Here is a 12426-nt window from a genome sequence, read left to right as displayed (position 1 = left end):
GTACATTCGTGGTACCCATTGACATCAGAATCTGTATGCCCTTAGATATAGTCTCTGTGATGCTCTACAGCTATCTCTTTAAATCAAATAATTTACAAATAAATAAATGTAAAAAGAAAAAATATTGAAGAGGTATATAATTTTGCATTATTATAACAATTTATGAACTATTGATAGTAGCATTTGCAACATGTTAGCAAATGAATCACAGACTCATGTTTCTGCAGTACTGTAAACTTGTGTTTCTGCAGTACTATAAAGTCATAAATCAAACACATCTGCTCCCCTATACCTTCAGAAAAAAAATAACTGAAATTCAGAGAAATCAACTTTCCAATTAATAAACTAATTGTTAGTAAGAAAACATGCAAGTAGATGGCATGTAAAAGGGCACACAGAAGGGTTGTGAGATAGTTAATCTTCAAGATAAGCCACATTTTTCCAGGAGTCTTCCATCTGCATGTGCAACCACTTGCAGTAGACTGTGGAATTTAGATGGTGGATTCTGCATGTGCAAACAGATTTGCATGCAAGTTTGTACATATACAAATGGGAGGTGCTTTTGAAACACTGGCCCAATTACCACCAGAATTCACTTTATGAAAGTGCAGCAATTTAAAAGACACCCAGTAAGGGGTTGCTGGTAACACACACATACAAAATGGGAAATGACTGCCTAGGAAAGAGTACTGCAGAAAGGGCTCTGGGGATCACAAGCTAACTATGAGTCAAGATAGGTCTAGAAAACATGAAGTTTGTAAAAATTGGGTTTGTTTTAGTCTGGAGGAGAGAAGACTGAGGGGGGACATGATAACAGTTTTCAAGTACATAAAAAGGTTGTTTACAAGGAGAAGAGAGAAAAATGTTCTCCTTAACCTCTTAGGATAGGACAAGAAGCAATGAGCTTAAATTGCAGAAAGGGAGGTTTGGGTTGGACATTACGAAAAACTTCCTGTTGGGGTAGTTAAGCACTGGAATACACTGCCTAGGGAGGTTGTGGAATCTCCATCACTGGAGATTTTTAAGAGCAGGTTAGACAAACACCTGCCAGGGAAGGTCTAGATAATACTTAGTCCTGCCATGAGTGCAGGGAATTGGACTAGATGACCTCTCAAGATCCCTTCCAGTCCTACGAATCTATGATTCTATGTCCCTGCCTTACAATGTATCTACTAACCTGTATATTTCCCTGACAGTTGAGCTGCAAGATGTAATGTATTCCTATTCCTTGCTCCCTTCCACCCTACCCACCACACACACACACACACACACAACCTTTTTGGAATGGTAGTACTACTGCTGCCATGCTAGTTCTTATATGTTGCCTTAATTCTCCATATCTTAATAAAGGTTTAATCACAAATTTAAGTGCACCTCATCTACCCTAGTTTCTTCTTTAAAGAAGCTGTTCATGACTTCCCTGTGATCGTCATTAAATTGGCTGCATTAATCTTTTTAGAGATACTTCTAAGAGTCCTGTTAATAATGTAAGAAGTTAGCATTGGATCATTCTGATTTCTTCAAAAATAGTAAACGTTCCCAGGTCTAAAGAATGTCATTGAATGATATGAATGTAATTTTCAATCATTTCAAGATTCCCTAGCATTCTGAAGCATAGCCTGTGATCCTGACAGCATCCGAGTGCAAGGGGCTCACTGGTATCTGGTAGTGAGTTTCAGCAGGCCTGACCAGTTCAGCATATCCCAATTTATTACCATCATAAACTGTATCGGATATGTCTCATGTAAGGTATCATTGGAAAACTAACAAAACACTGATTAATATTCTTGTGTGGTGCATGTACAACAAACACTCAAGGGACCATACACATATGAAGGAAATGTGTAACTAAAATGTGCTTACCAGACTAGTCTAGGGAGTGAGCAAATAGGTTTCTCCCAAAGGACAAGCCAACACCTCCAGACTGGTGTCAGAGTCTATTAGCAATCATATGTCAAGAGGCCGTACACTTGCACTGAAGAGGGCAATAATGGATCAACATTTGTTCCTCGGCAGCGTGGTCTTTGCAAGGGCAACATCTCCCTAATTTTCCTCTGCATCTGAAATGTGACTTTCAAATTCTAATATGAAAGCAGAACATTTACAAAAAGTGTCATGGAGACAGACCAGTATAAAAATATTAGAGCCCCTATTCTTCAGTTGAGTAAGTCTGTTTTATGTTGCTCACCCAGTGCAAATCAGCCCAAAATGAGCAGCTTCAGCCACCGGCGGATGGCCCAGAGCTGCTGTAGCAGCTTGTCTGATACCAGACTATTGGCTTCCAAGCAAAAGGGGCTGGAGGTGTGTGGAGGAGGAAAAGGTGGCATGGCTAGGGCATCCCATAGGCAGATGGCACAATGTAGAGCAGCCTTGGGGCAATTTTAAATTACCTCATGGGATTAGCCCAATGTAGATGATTTAAGGCCATCTTTGCACCTCCCTACCAGAGCAACACAGAATGCTCTTTATCTTCTGCTCAGGAAGTGACCCTGAGAGTATTGACAGGTTTCAGAGTAGTAGCCGTGTTAGTCTGTGACCGCAAAAAGAAAAGGAGTACTTGTGGCACCTTAAAGACTAACAAATTTATTTGAGCATAAGCATTCGTGAGCTACCGCTCACTTCATCAGATGCATTCAGTGGAAAATACAGTGGAGAGATTTATATACACAGAGAACATGAAACAATGGGTGTTACCATACAAACTGTAACAAGAGTGATCAGGTAAGGTGAGCTATTACCAGTAGGAGAGCGGGGGAAAAAAAACCTTTTGTCGTGATAATCAAGGTGGGCCATTTCCAGCAGTTGACAAGAACATGTGAGGAACGGGGGGGGAGGGGGGGAGTGTGTGTGAATAAACATGGGGAAATAGTTTTACTTTGTGTAATGACCCATCCACTCCCAGTCTTTATTCAAGTCTAAGTTAATTGTATCCAGTTCGGAAATTAATTCCAATTCAGCAGTCTGTCGTTGGAGTCTGTTTCTGAAGTTTTTTTGTTGAAGAATTGCCACTTTGAGGTCTGTAATCAAGTGACCAAAGAGATTGAAGTAGAAACCTAGGTTTTGTGGAATTGTAAAACATGACTTTGCAAATCCTTACCCAAGTATTCTCCCTGGGCATAATTTCATTGACTTCAATGAGACCACGACAGATATAGTGATTTCCTGCATATCCTTGGGAAACTTATTGAATTAACTTTAAATATCTTTGGGGTACATACTATTAAATACAAAGTTTATATATTATTGTGGGTTAGGATTTCACATAACCTCTCAAGGGGGGGGAGATGTGATGTGAGGCCTGAGAGCTCAAAGGACCACACTGAAAATGTGCCAGACAAGAATGGACTTTTGGGATGATAAATTAGATGTGGATTTTCTGGGTGTAGATGCACATCCTTACATCTAGGGCAGCCCTTTGTGCCAGACACAGCCTTGCAGAGGACTTTGCCTCCCACACTCCCTCTGTTGGCCACTTGCTCAGTCTCAAGGATAAGTCCTGGCCAGTCCCTTCTCTGGACTCCCTTCCTGGGTCTTCTGTGGCTCAGCCCTCCAGTCAAGTCACACACAGTTCAGTCCCCGTTTGGGGTTAACTAAAGGGTCCAACTCCAATTCAAAAATCAAATAATCCAAACTAAGAGTCCTTTCTGTTGCTGTCAGGCTCCACCAAATTCCTGTTTCTTCTCCAGCTGGATTCCCCTACTGCCTCCTTTCCTCAGAGATTCCGACAGCTTTACTTAGGGATCCTCCTGCTGCAAAACTTCTCTCATAACAACTAGCTCTTCTGCCCCTCCTGGGTAGAGTCATCATATTTCAAGTCCCCAAACAGAGGGCCCTGCCAGGGGGAGGAGAAGCTCAAGGGTGGCATACAGCAGCTGGCACTTTCCAACTACCCAGCACTGAAAGCAGCACCAGCAGCACAGAATTAAGGGTGGCAAAACCCCATACCAAAAATCATGGGCATTTACTCATGTTTCAAAAATCCACCCAGACAGAAATCAAAGGACCAAAAAGAGGTCATGTCCAGGGAAACCCAGATATATGGTAACTCTACTCCTAGGCTGCTCTTCTAGTCTCTTCTCCTTTTAAGGCCCTAGCCCAAGGCTCTACCACAGGAGCTTACTCTGCTGCCAGTAGGTCTCTCAGCCTATCTTCCTTCAGCTCTTCTCAGAGGAGAACTCCACTTGTTTTTCCCTCCAGGGTCTCCTCCTCTCTGAGTTCTCAGCTCTATTTAAGGCCTAGTTCCACCTCTTCAAGCCAGGAGGCAATTAATCACAGCCCAGGTGCAGAACTTTACTAATTGGGGGTCAGTTTCTAATTAAGTTTCTAATTAAGCCCCATTACACCCAACTGGGATCACTAATTTGCTCTTAGGTTGCCAAGTCAGGAGAGAGGCTGACTGAGAGCCTTACCCACGATCCCAGCTGGCTTCAAAGGAATGCTAGCTCATGACATTGGGGAATATCTAAGGAGGGGTTAAAGCAAATTCCCCTACCTCTAGTTCCACAAAAACCCAGCCTTTTGAAGCTATGCCTTGAGGAGAGGACCATCATCTGCTGATTACTTGTTCCTAAAGCAAAGATCAAAGGCCTAAGCTATATGAAGAAACAGGCTGATCTGTTCAGTCTCTCTTCCAGTTCTGAATCTGAGACAATTATGAACTTGTAACCACAGGGAAAACCAATTTTGGGTTTTGAAAGACTGACACCTACTACAGCCCAAGGTTGCAGTGACCCCAGACTGGTTAGGTTTTTAGCATGTGGGTAGGTTTTTTATATTTTTCTCTGTAATGCTTTTATCTTAAGAATAAATGTGCTTGTTTAGAAAGAGCTGTGTGGTAACTTGTAACTGCTGGCAATTATGCAATTCATAGCCTCTACAGAGAAAGCCAAGTGCAGATACTGGCCTGCACAGGCAACGTGGCTTGCTGGGAATATCACAGTGTTAATCAGGGAGTTGTACAAATTTAACACAACACTCAGGAGGGAAAGAGTGGTGATGACTATCCAAGAGAAGTGATGACTGAGTAGCTGGGAGCCTGGAGTGGGTGTCCTTGGGGGACCACAAGGGGGAATACAGGATTTGCAGGATTGGGCCCATGGTCCTTTAGGAATGGTTTGGCACTTTGTAATCCACTCTGAATAAGGGGTAATTTGTAGCTCTAATTGTCTCGGGGCAAAGCAGGAACTGAATTGTGATTCTCAGTGTCAAAATTCAGGCCCTGCTTTCCCCTTGCTTCATGGAGGAATAAAGCTGTGCTAGCTCTTTGCCTGGTACAGCATACTTCCCCCTCTCTGCTGGCTCAGTTCCACCTTCTCCATACCCCAGATAGGAGGAGGAGTTCACCTGGCAGTGGCTGCTCTTCTCCCTACCCCACCACATTGGTACCTGCAATACAAGTAGCTCACACAGGGGACTAAGGAGATTCAGTCCTCTGAGTGGGAGCATAGCCAGGGTCATCACAAACTATACATAATCACAGATGGCTTATTTTATAGCTCTCCTTACTCTTCATTTGTGTGTCTTACAAATAAGTTATATTATATTTATGCACACATTGCTTGAGCTGGACTCCCACAATCTTGGCCTATATGTCAGTTACTTCCTTTCATCCGTGTCTCTCCAGAGCATAATAGTGCCATTCAAAACCAAATGGTTTTGTTTGCACATACTTTCATTCATCAATAAGGGTTGTCCCCACGGGGCAGTTATCCCCCTTCAGCTTTTCATAGGCCTACATGCTCCATTATGTCCTCCCCTTTTTGCTGCTCCCCCACCCCAATTTTGCAGGATATAATACAGTCTCATATAATGTTCTATATGCTCAAGTATCGGGGGGGGGGCGCCGTGTTAGTCTGTATCCACAAAAACCACGAGGAGTCCGGTGGCACCTTCAAGTCTAACAGATTTATTTGGGCATAAGCTTTCGTGGGTAAAAAACCCCACTTCTTCAGATGGGTTTTTTACCCACGAAAGCTTATGCCCAAATAAATCTGTTAGACTTGAAGGTGCCACCGGACTCCTCATTCTATATGCTGACACAACTGTGCTCTCTTCCCCCTGAATTTTTCTGAAATAACTCCGCTGGTTGTCACCTATCCTGTATTATATAAAACAATCCCATATGTAACTTTCTGACCTGTCAGAATACTGAAATTTCAGTTTCTTGTTCTATTGATCACTCAGATTATGTGTTTTTGGCTTCTTTTTGTTAACTAAAAAAAAGGAGTCTGGAAATCCTTGAAAAACATCCAAACTATACGATAGAAGTTATGACTGGTTTATAAGTTTATTATGCTCTCTTATTGCCTTATACATATCTTTAGTAAGAAAACTCATAAATTAGACAAAAAAACTAACTAAAAATTATTTTGCACAGCCATGTCTCCGCTCATTCCCACTGTATTAATGTTCAGCAGGATAGCAATAACTGTGGATTAAATCACAGATGTGTAACTACACCCTGTTCAGTTTTAAAGGTTGCACAGATTTTAGGGCACTGCTAGGATCACTTAGACGTAAGGTCAAGATAATTATCATACAATAAAATGTATTTGAGTGTAATGTGTGTGCACTACAATGCTAGAAGCTTCTTGAAATTACAGAGATTTCTGGGTAAACACTGGTACATCTGAATGAGCAGCAGAATAGCAGAGGTTGATCAATACCCAAGTATTCATTTTCACCACAGATCAAACAAACATTTTTAAACTGTCCAAGTAAATTAATTACCACATTCTATTGAAATGTTATTTTCTAAATTCTGCCAGGTTAATAACAACATATTGTATCTGAGACAAAAACCATAGAGTTATATCACAACACATTCCAGGAAAATTAAATTTGAAGCATATCAATAATGGAAGGTATCACTCTTGCAAAGGGGTGAGAAATATCAGAGCAGAAAGTGTTTCTGTGTAGCAGAGGAAAAAAATATTTTTATAAAGCAGAGGGAGAAATGGGGCATACGAAGCTTAAAGTGGTGGGGTAGAAGCAGCTTTTAAGAAAAAAGAAAAGGAGTACTTGTGGCACCTTAGAGACTAACCAATTTATTTGAGCATGAGCTTTCGTGAGCTACAGCTCACTTCATCGGATGCATACCCAAGACCACATTGTGTCTTAGAGATTCTAACCTCCCCAAGTTTGAGATTTTATTAATTTTTCTTATGACTGTAAAATTCATACTGATCTATTTAAATTTACTAAAAAAACCCAAACGTATTTTTAGTGTAAGATGACTAGAAATTCATCTTGGAACTGGGACAGTGTAAAATATGGAAGGATAAAAGCATGCACTGCTTCCAGTGATTCTAAGAAGGTATAACTTATCTTTCCACAATCATACATCACAACAAGTGAAAATAATCACTATTTTAAGGGGCTGATTCTGCATTTGACTGCACAGAGTGGACTTTTCATACTATACCAGGTGGCCCCATCAGCCTGAGTCCTGCACAAATTTCTGAACCATGTGCACACTCTTGAACCATGCCATGGACAACAGGGTGGAGAAGAAGTCTTAAAATGGACAAACAGTGGATGAGGCTATGAATGGGCTACTTATGCTTTAAGCTCATATTAAGTATGCAACAGCTGCTTTGGGCTAAAACAGGAGTCCTGTCAATTTGTAGCAGTAAATAAAGATACACCAGAGGCAATACGTGATAAATGGCCTGAGAATCAGTCTGCAGCTGCATTTCTTTCACTTCCCAAGAGATGCAGGTCCCTGATTTTCAACCAGTGATGGATATGGACCATGTGGTCTATTTTCAGCATGTTATTTCAACACTTGCTTACATATTACATCTTAAAAATCCTTGAGCTCAACAAAGAGAATTATGTTTGCAGCATGGCAACTAAACTAAGTCAAAGACATCTAACAAACTCTTTAAATGTACAATAACCTAATGTTCAAGATTTCTTTCATCTGGCAAACAGAAAAATATATACTGCTGAGTATTCAACTATTGCAGTTATAATACACACACAATCAATCAGTAAAAACTGCTCACAACTCTGACAAATGTCCAAGAACAAAGCCAATCTCGTTACATCCAACAGTAGTTCCCTAGGAAACCAAAATACAGCAACATGCAAAGAGAATGCACGCAGAGCAACGAACCAAAATAAGCCCTGCATTTTCATTGGTTCTGACTTGTTTGAAACATTAAAAACGTATCAAAATATACAAAACAGGTAACAGTGAAATACTAATTCTAAAGCGTTGTCATCTGTGACCTATGTTCTCCCTGTTCATTTGTGAACAAATAAAGATAAAAGCAATATTCTGCTGGAAGCCTTTTTGAATGCTCCTTTCTTTTGCACTATTAGTGCTGTTTGTCAGGTTTGGTTCTATACATTTTAGATTCTGAGCATATCACAAGTAAAGTGTGATAAAGTGTGGATAAATTGGAGAGAGTCCAGCGAAGGGCAACAAAAATGATTAGGGGACTGGAACACATGAGTTATGAGGAGAGGCTGAGGGAGCTGGGATTGTTTAGCCTGCAGAAGAGAAGAATGAGGGGGGATTTGATAGCTGCTTTCAACTACCTGAAAGGGGGTTCCAAAGAGGATGGCTCTAGACTGTTCTCAATGGTAGCAGATGACAGAACGAGGAGTAATGGTCTCAAGTTGCAGTGGGGGAGGTTTAGATTGGATATTAGGAAAAACTTTTTCACTAAGAGGGTGGTGAAACACTGGAATGCGTTACCTAGGGAGGTGGTAGAATCTCCTTCCTTAGAGGTTTTTAAGGTCAGGCTTGACAAAGCCCTGGCTGGGATGATTTAACTGGGAATTGGTCCTGCTTTGAGCAGGGGGTTGGACTAGATGACCTTCTGGGGTCCCTTCCAACCCTGATATTCTATGATTCTATGAAAGTCTTTATAGTTATCCACAGCAGGAAACAAAACATTACATTACACCAAAACCTTATGCATCTTTCTTAAGCCCCTGTTGGTTATGGGGGGGGGAGAGAGGGGGGAAGAGAGATTATGTGTAAAAGGCACTTTTTCAGGGGAGCTGCACGGGATTTATAACAATATACTGAGGTCTATAGAGAAGAGCAGGGTGAAGTAACTCCCAAAATTACCAAGGAAGTGTAAAGTTATGGTAACAGTGGTAACTAATGGTTAAGCACACACAGTTATGTTTTCAAAAATTCCTAAGTGACACAGAACCTTAAAGTTATATTTTAAATGCTAAAAAAAGTGTGTTTTTACAGTGACATAGTTAACATGCATTAGTTATCACATTGTAAAATCATAACAGAGACAAGGCTCTGTAGCTTTTAACCTCAGTGTAACTATGTCAGATCACACATGGGTCAGGGTTATAGTGTTTACCTCCCCATGTTACATAGTAGTAAAAACTGTGTGTGCTTTGCCGCCACTAGGATTTTACAGCAAGATAGCTGTCTTGAGTTAGATATCTCAGCGTAACACCACACCTTTTTGGTAGTGAAGACATTACTTCAGTCCGATTTTCAAAAATGACATTAGAACTTAGGAGCCAATCTCTCACTGACATGGGTTTCTAACTACCTCAATCACTATTGAAAAATTTTACCCATAATTCACATTTCAGAATGAGCAATCAATCACTTAGGTCTTGAAAGCGTGAGATCAACTAGTGTTCTTTTGAAAACGTAGTTTCCTGTCATTGAAGCCCTCTGTTAGGAAGGAATGACGCAAACACATTTCTGGATCAGACAGCAAACTGGAAAATGATTGCCATCTTTCTTCAGAATGAATGATCTTAAAATTTCCAAACCTATCTCATCTTTATCCTATATTTAGGGTTTTCTATAGCCCATCACTGTACTAACCCAGGCCCTTCATTTACATATGCCTGTTTATTTTTAATTAAATTTGATGATCTTAGCTTTTCTCTTGTTCAATGGCATATAAAACAGATTTGTGAAAATCAGAAGAGGAACACTATACTTCTGTTAACACACTATACTATGGGGACTTCACAAACATACTTATCATTTGATTTGAAGTTCTTAAAAGACATGATGGAATGGTTTTATGGTTAGTGTAATCCCAACCTTTATTATGCAGCAGTTTCAGACTGAAATATATTGACCTTGGAAAAAGCATAAACCATGGACAATACTAGTGAATTTAATTGCATAATCTTCAATCACTACAGATTATGTTGATCAGATTCAGACAGAGTTGCCTGCTACTGTGGATTCAGAGTAATATCATGAGGGAATAACCATATCTTTTCTGGTTGAATTTTGTCCGGCATTGTTTGACAAGTTTCTGAAGTTCCTGGAAGCACTTCAGGACAAAATCTGGATGTTGGATCCATGTCCATTCTGGCTGACTAACACCAATGGTTAGATATTGTACATTGTCAGTGGAGGCTGTAAATGTCTACAAGAGATTGGTGATTGGACCAGGGCTAGCTGGCTGTAGCTCAGTCCTGATAACCTATCGTACCACCATTAGTTCTAAGGACTTGAGGAAAATTACTTATTTTCTGGAACTTATATCTCAACAAGCACCCCAAAATAAAATCTTGGAAACCAGCAGTACAAACATGAATTCTTGCCATTTTCATCAATTGTTTATCGGTTGGGAAAACAACTGATAAATATAGCAAGAATACACATCTGCACTGCCAGTTTCCAAGATTTTATTTCTGGGAGCTAGTCGAGATACAAGTTTCTGAAAATGAGTCAATTTCCTCAAGTCCTTAACCCATCCTACACTCAGTAAAGTACTCACTTCATCTCAGATACATTAGCTAAACTCACACCAGAGGCCTTGCTCTCTAACTTCAGTATATACAGTTCTTGCTTTGATCAGGACACAAAAGTGAATGAAAGACAGGCACAAAGACAGATTCAAGCAGCAGGCCCCAACTTTAATGTAACAATGGCAAGGGGAGTTATCCACCTACACCTATTCCTTGTCATATACCAGGCATTTTGAAGGGTTAACATCCATTGTTGATGTAATAACCTGGTATATAGATTTGTGTACAGGCCCAAAGTCCAGAGTTTGGTCAAGAGGTCAGAGGCCTAGCAATAGCTAAGACAAAGCAGAATAACCAAAGATAACCTTGCTTTTGCTCAGATATTCCTGGTCAGCAAAACGCCAGATGTTGGGGGCCATAATTGTGTCTCATTCAAAGTTGCAAACAGAACAAAGAAACCCTGTTTCTGTTGTGTTAGTTTCTTCTGAAGGGAGATGATCTTCCCACACATCTAACCTTGAATTTATGAAAGGTTCAAGCATGTCAGTATAAGATATGGCCTCCTCCCACCTCCCTTTCCCAGGGACCAATGCCTGCCTCAAAACACAAATGAACAACTTGAAAGACTATCTTTATTGCCAAATACTAGATATGTATCTGTTTGACAATCAAAGGAGCTACTTCATTCCTATGGACCCCAAATCAGAATTCAACAAATAAATATATTTATTAAAGTACTAATTAAATGTTAAATGTTAATTTGTCAACTTGAGACCATGGGTGGAGACATTATATAACCTTTGACCATTGGCTGCTGTGCTATCATGTCTTGCTGCTAGACCTATCCGGGGAAGTGGGACTGCCTACCCCGTCACTTTCCCCCGCCCATAGAAAATCCATATATTCCATTGTAATCAATTGATTGACAGTGTCTGTGAGCCTAATAAGCAAGGGGACACTCCGTCAGTGCTGTATGCAATAAACTCCTGTGCTTGACCTCTACATGGTGTGGATTTATGTCCTTCACATTTAATTGGGTCTAGTGTGGCGTTAAGGGCTCCTACCTTATAACCAATAACTTGGGGTAGACCCTCTTCAGCCTAACCCCTAGTCGTCAACTTACTTCTAAACCCTCTCTCCCTCCTCTCTGCCCCCCATGAAAAGGAAAAGGGCACCAAGGAGGACTTCAATCTGTGAAGACTTTAGGTTTCCAGTTTCCTTATGTCCAAAGATTCCCTTAATCCTTAATTCTGGCATTTCCTAAAGTTGAATGCTTGACTTTGCAACCATAACATTCTTTTATCATAGATGCTTGTTATATATGTTTTAATATCTACAAGCAGATATAGTTCATTGTTGGCCCAGTGTATTTAAGGGTTTGTTCTTTCATAGTGCTCAGCATCCATGCAGAGAAGTTTCACATTATATGCAGGAGTGTGCATTCAGTTCAGCAATGCAAGCAACAGCATACAGAGGGTATGCCTAAACTGCAATTAGAAACCAGTGGCTGGCCTGTGTCAGGTAACTCAGGCTCACAGGGCTTGGACTAAGGGGCTATTTAATTGCAGTGTAGATTTTCAGGCTCCCTGCACAGCCAAGGGCCTGCTGACAACCAGTCATGAGTGGGGGGCTATCCCTGCAGGAAATGTCCACATAATGGGAGTTTCCTCCTCCACAGCCAGGGACTCGTCCTCCTCTTTGCAAACCTGGCTGCAGGTTTCT

The 12426-nt window shown here is 40.8% G+C and overlaps 1 protein-coding gene across 3 annotated transcripts in view; it reads right to left on the bottom strand.

The window, feature by feature from the left end:
* Window positions 1-12426, bottom strand: part of CACNB2 (calcium voltage-gated channel auxiliary subunit beta 2) — a 396125-nt gene that overhangs the window by 202705 nt on the left and 180994 nt on the right. The window lies entirely within an intron of this gene.

Source organism: Lepidochelys kempii, chromosome 2 (assembly GCF_965140285.1).
Source record: "Lepidochelys kempii isolate rLepKem1 chromosome 2, rLepKem1.hap1, whole genome shotgun sequence".
Classification (NCBI taxonomy): Eukaryota; Metazoa; Chordata; order Testudines; family Cheloniidae; genus Lepidochelys; species Lepidochelys kempii.
The sequence above is the reverse complement of the archived record's forward strand: the minus strand, read 5'-3'. Positions and strand labels throughout refer to the sequence as shown.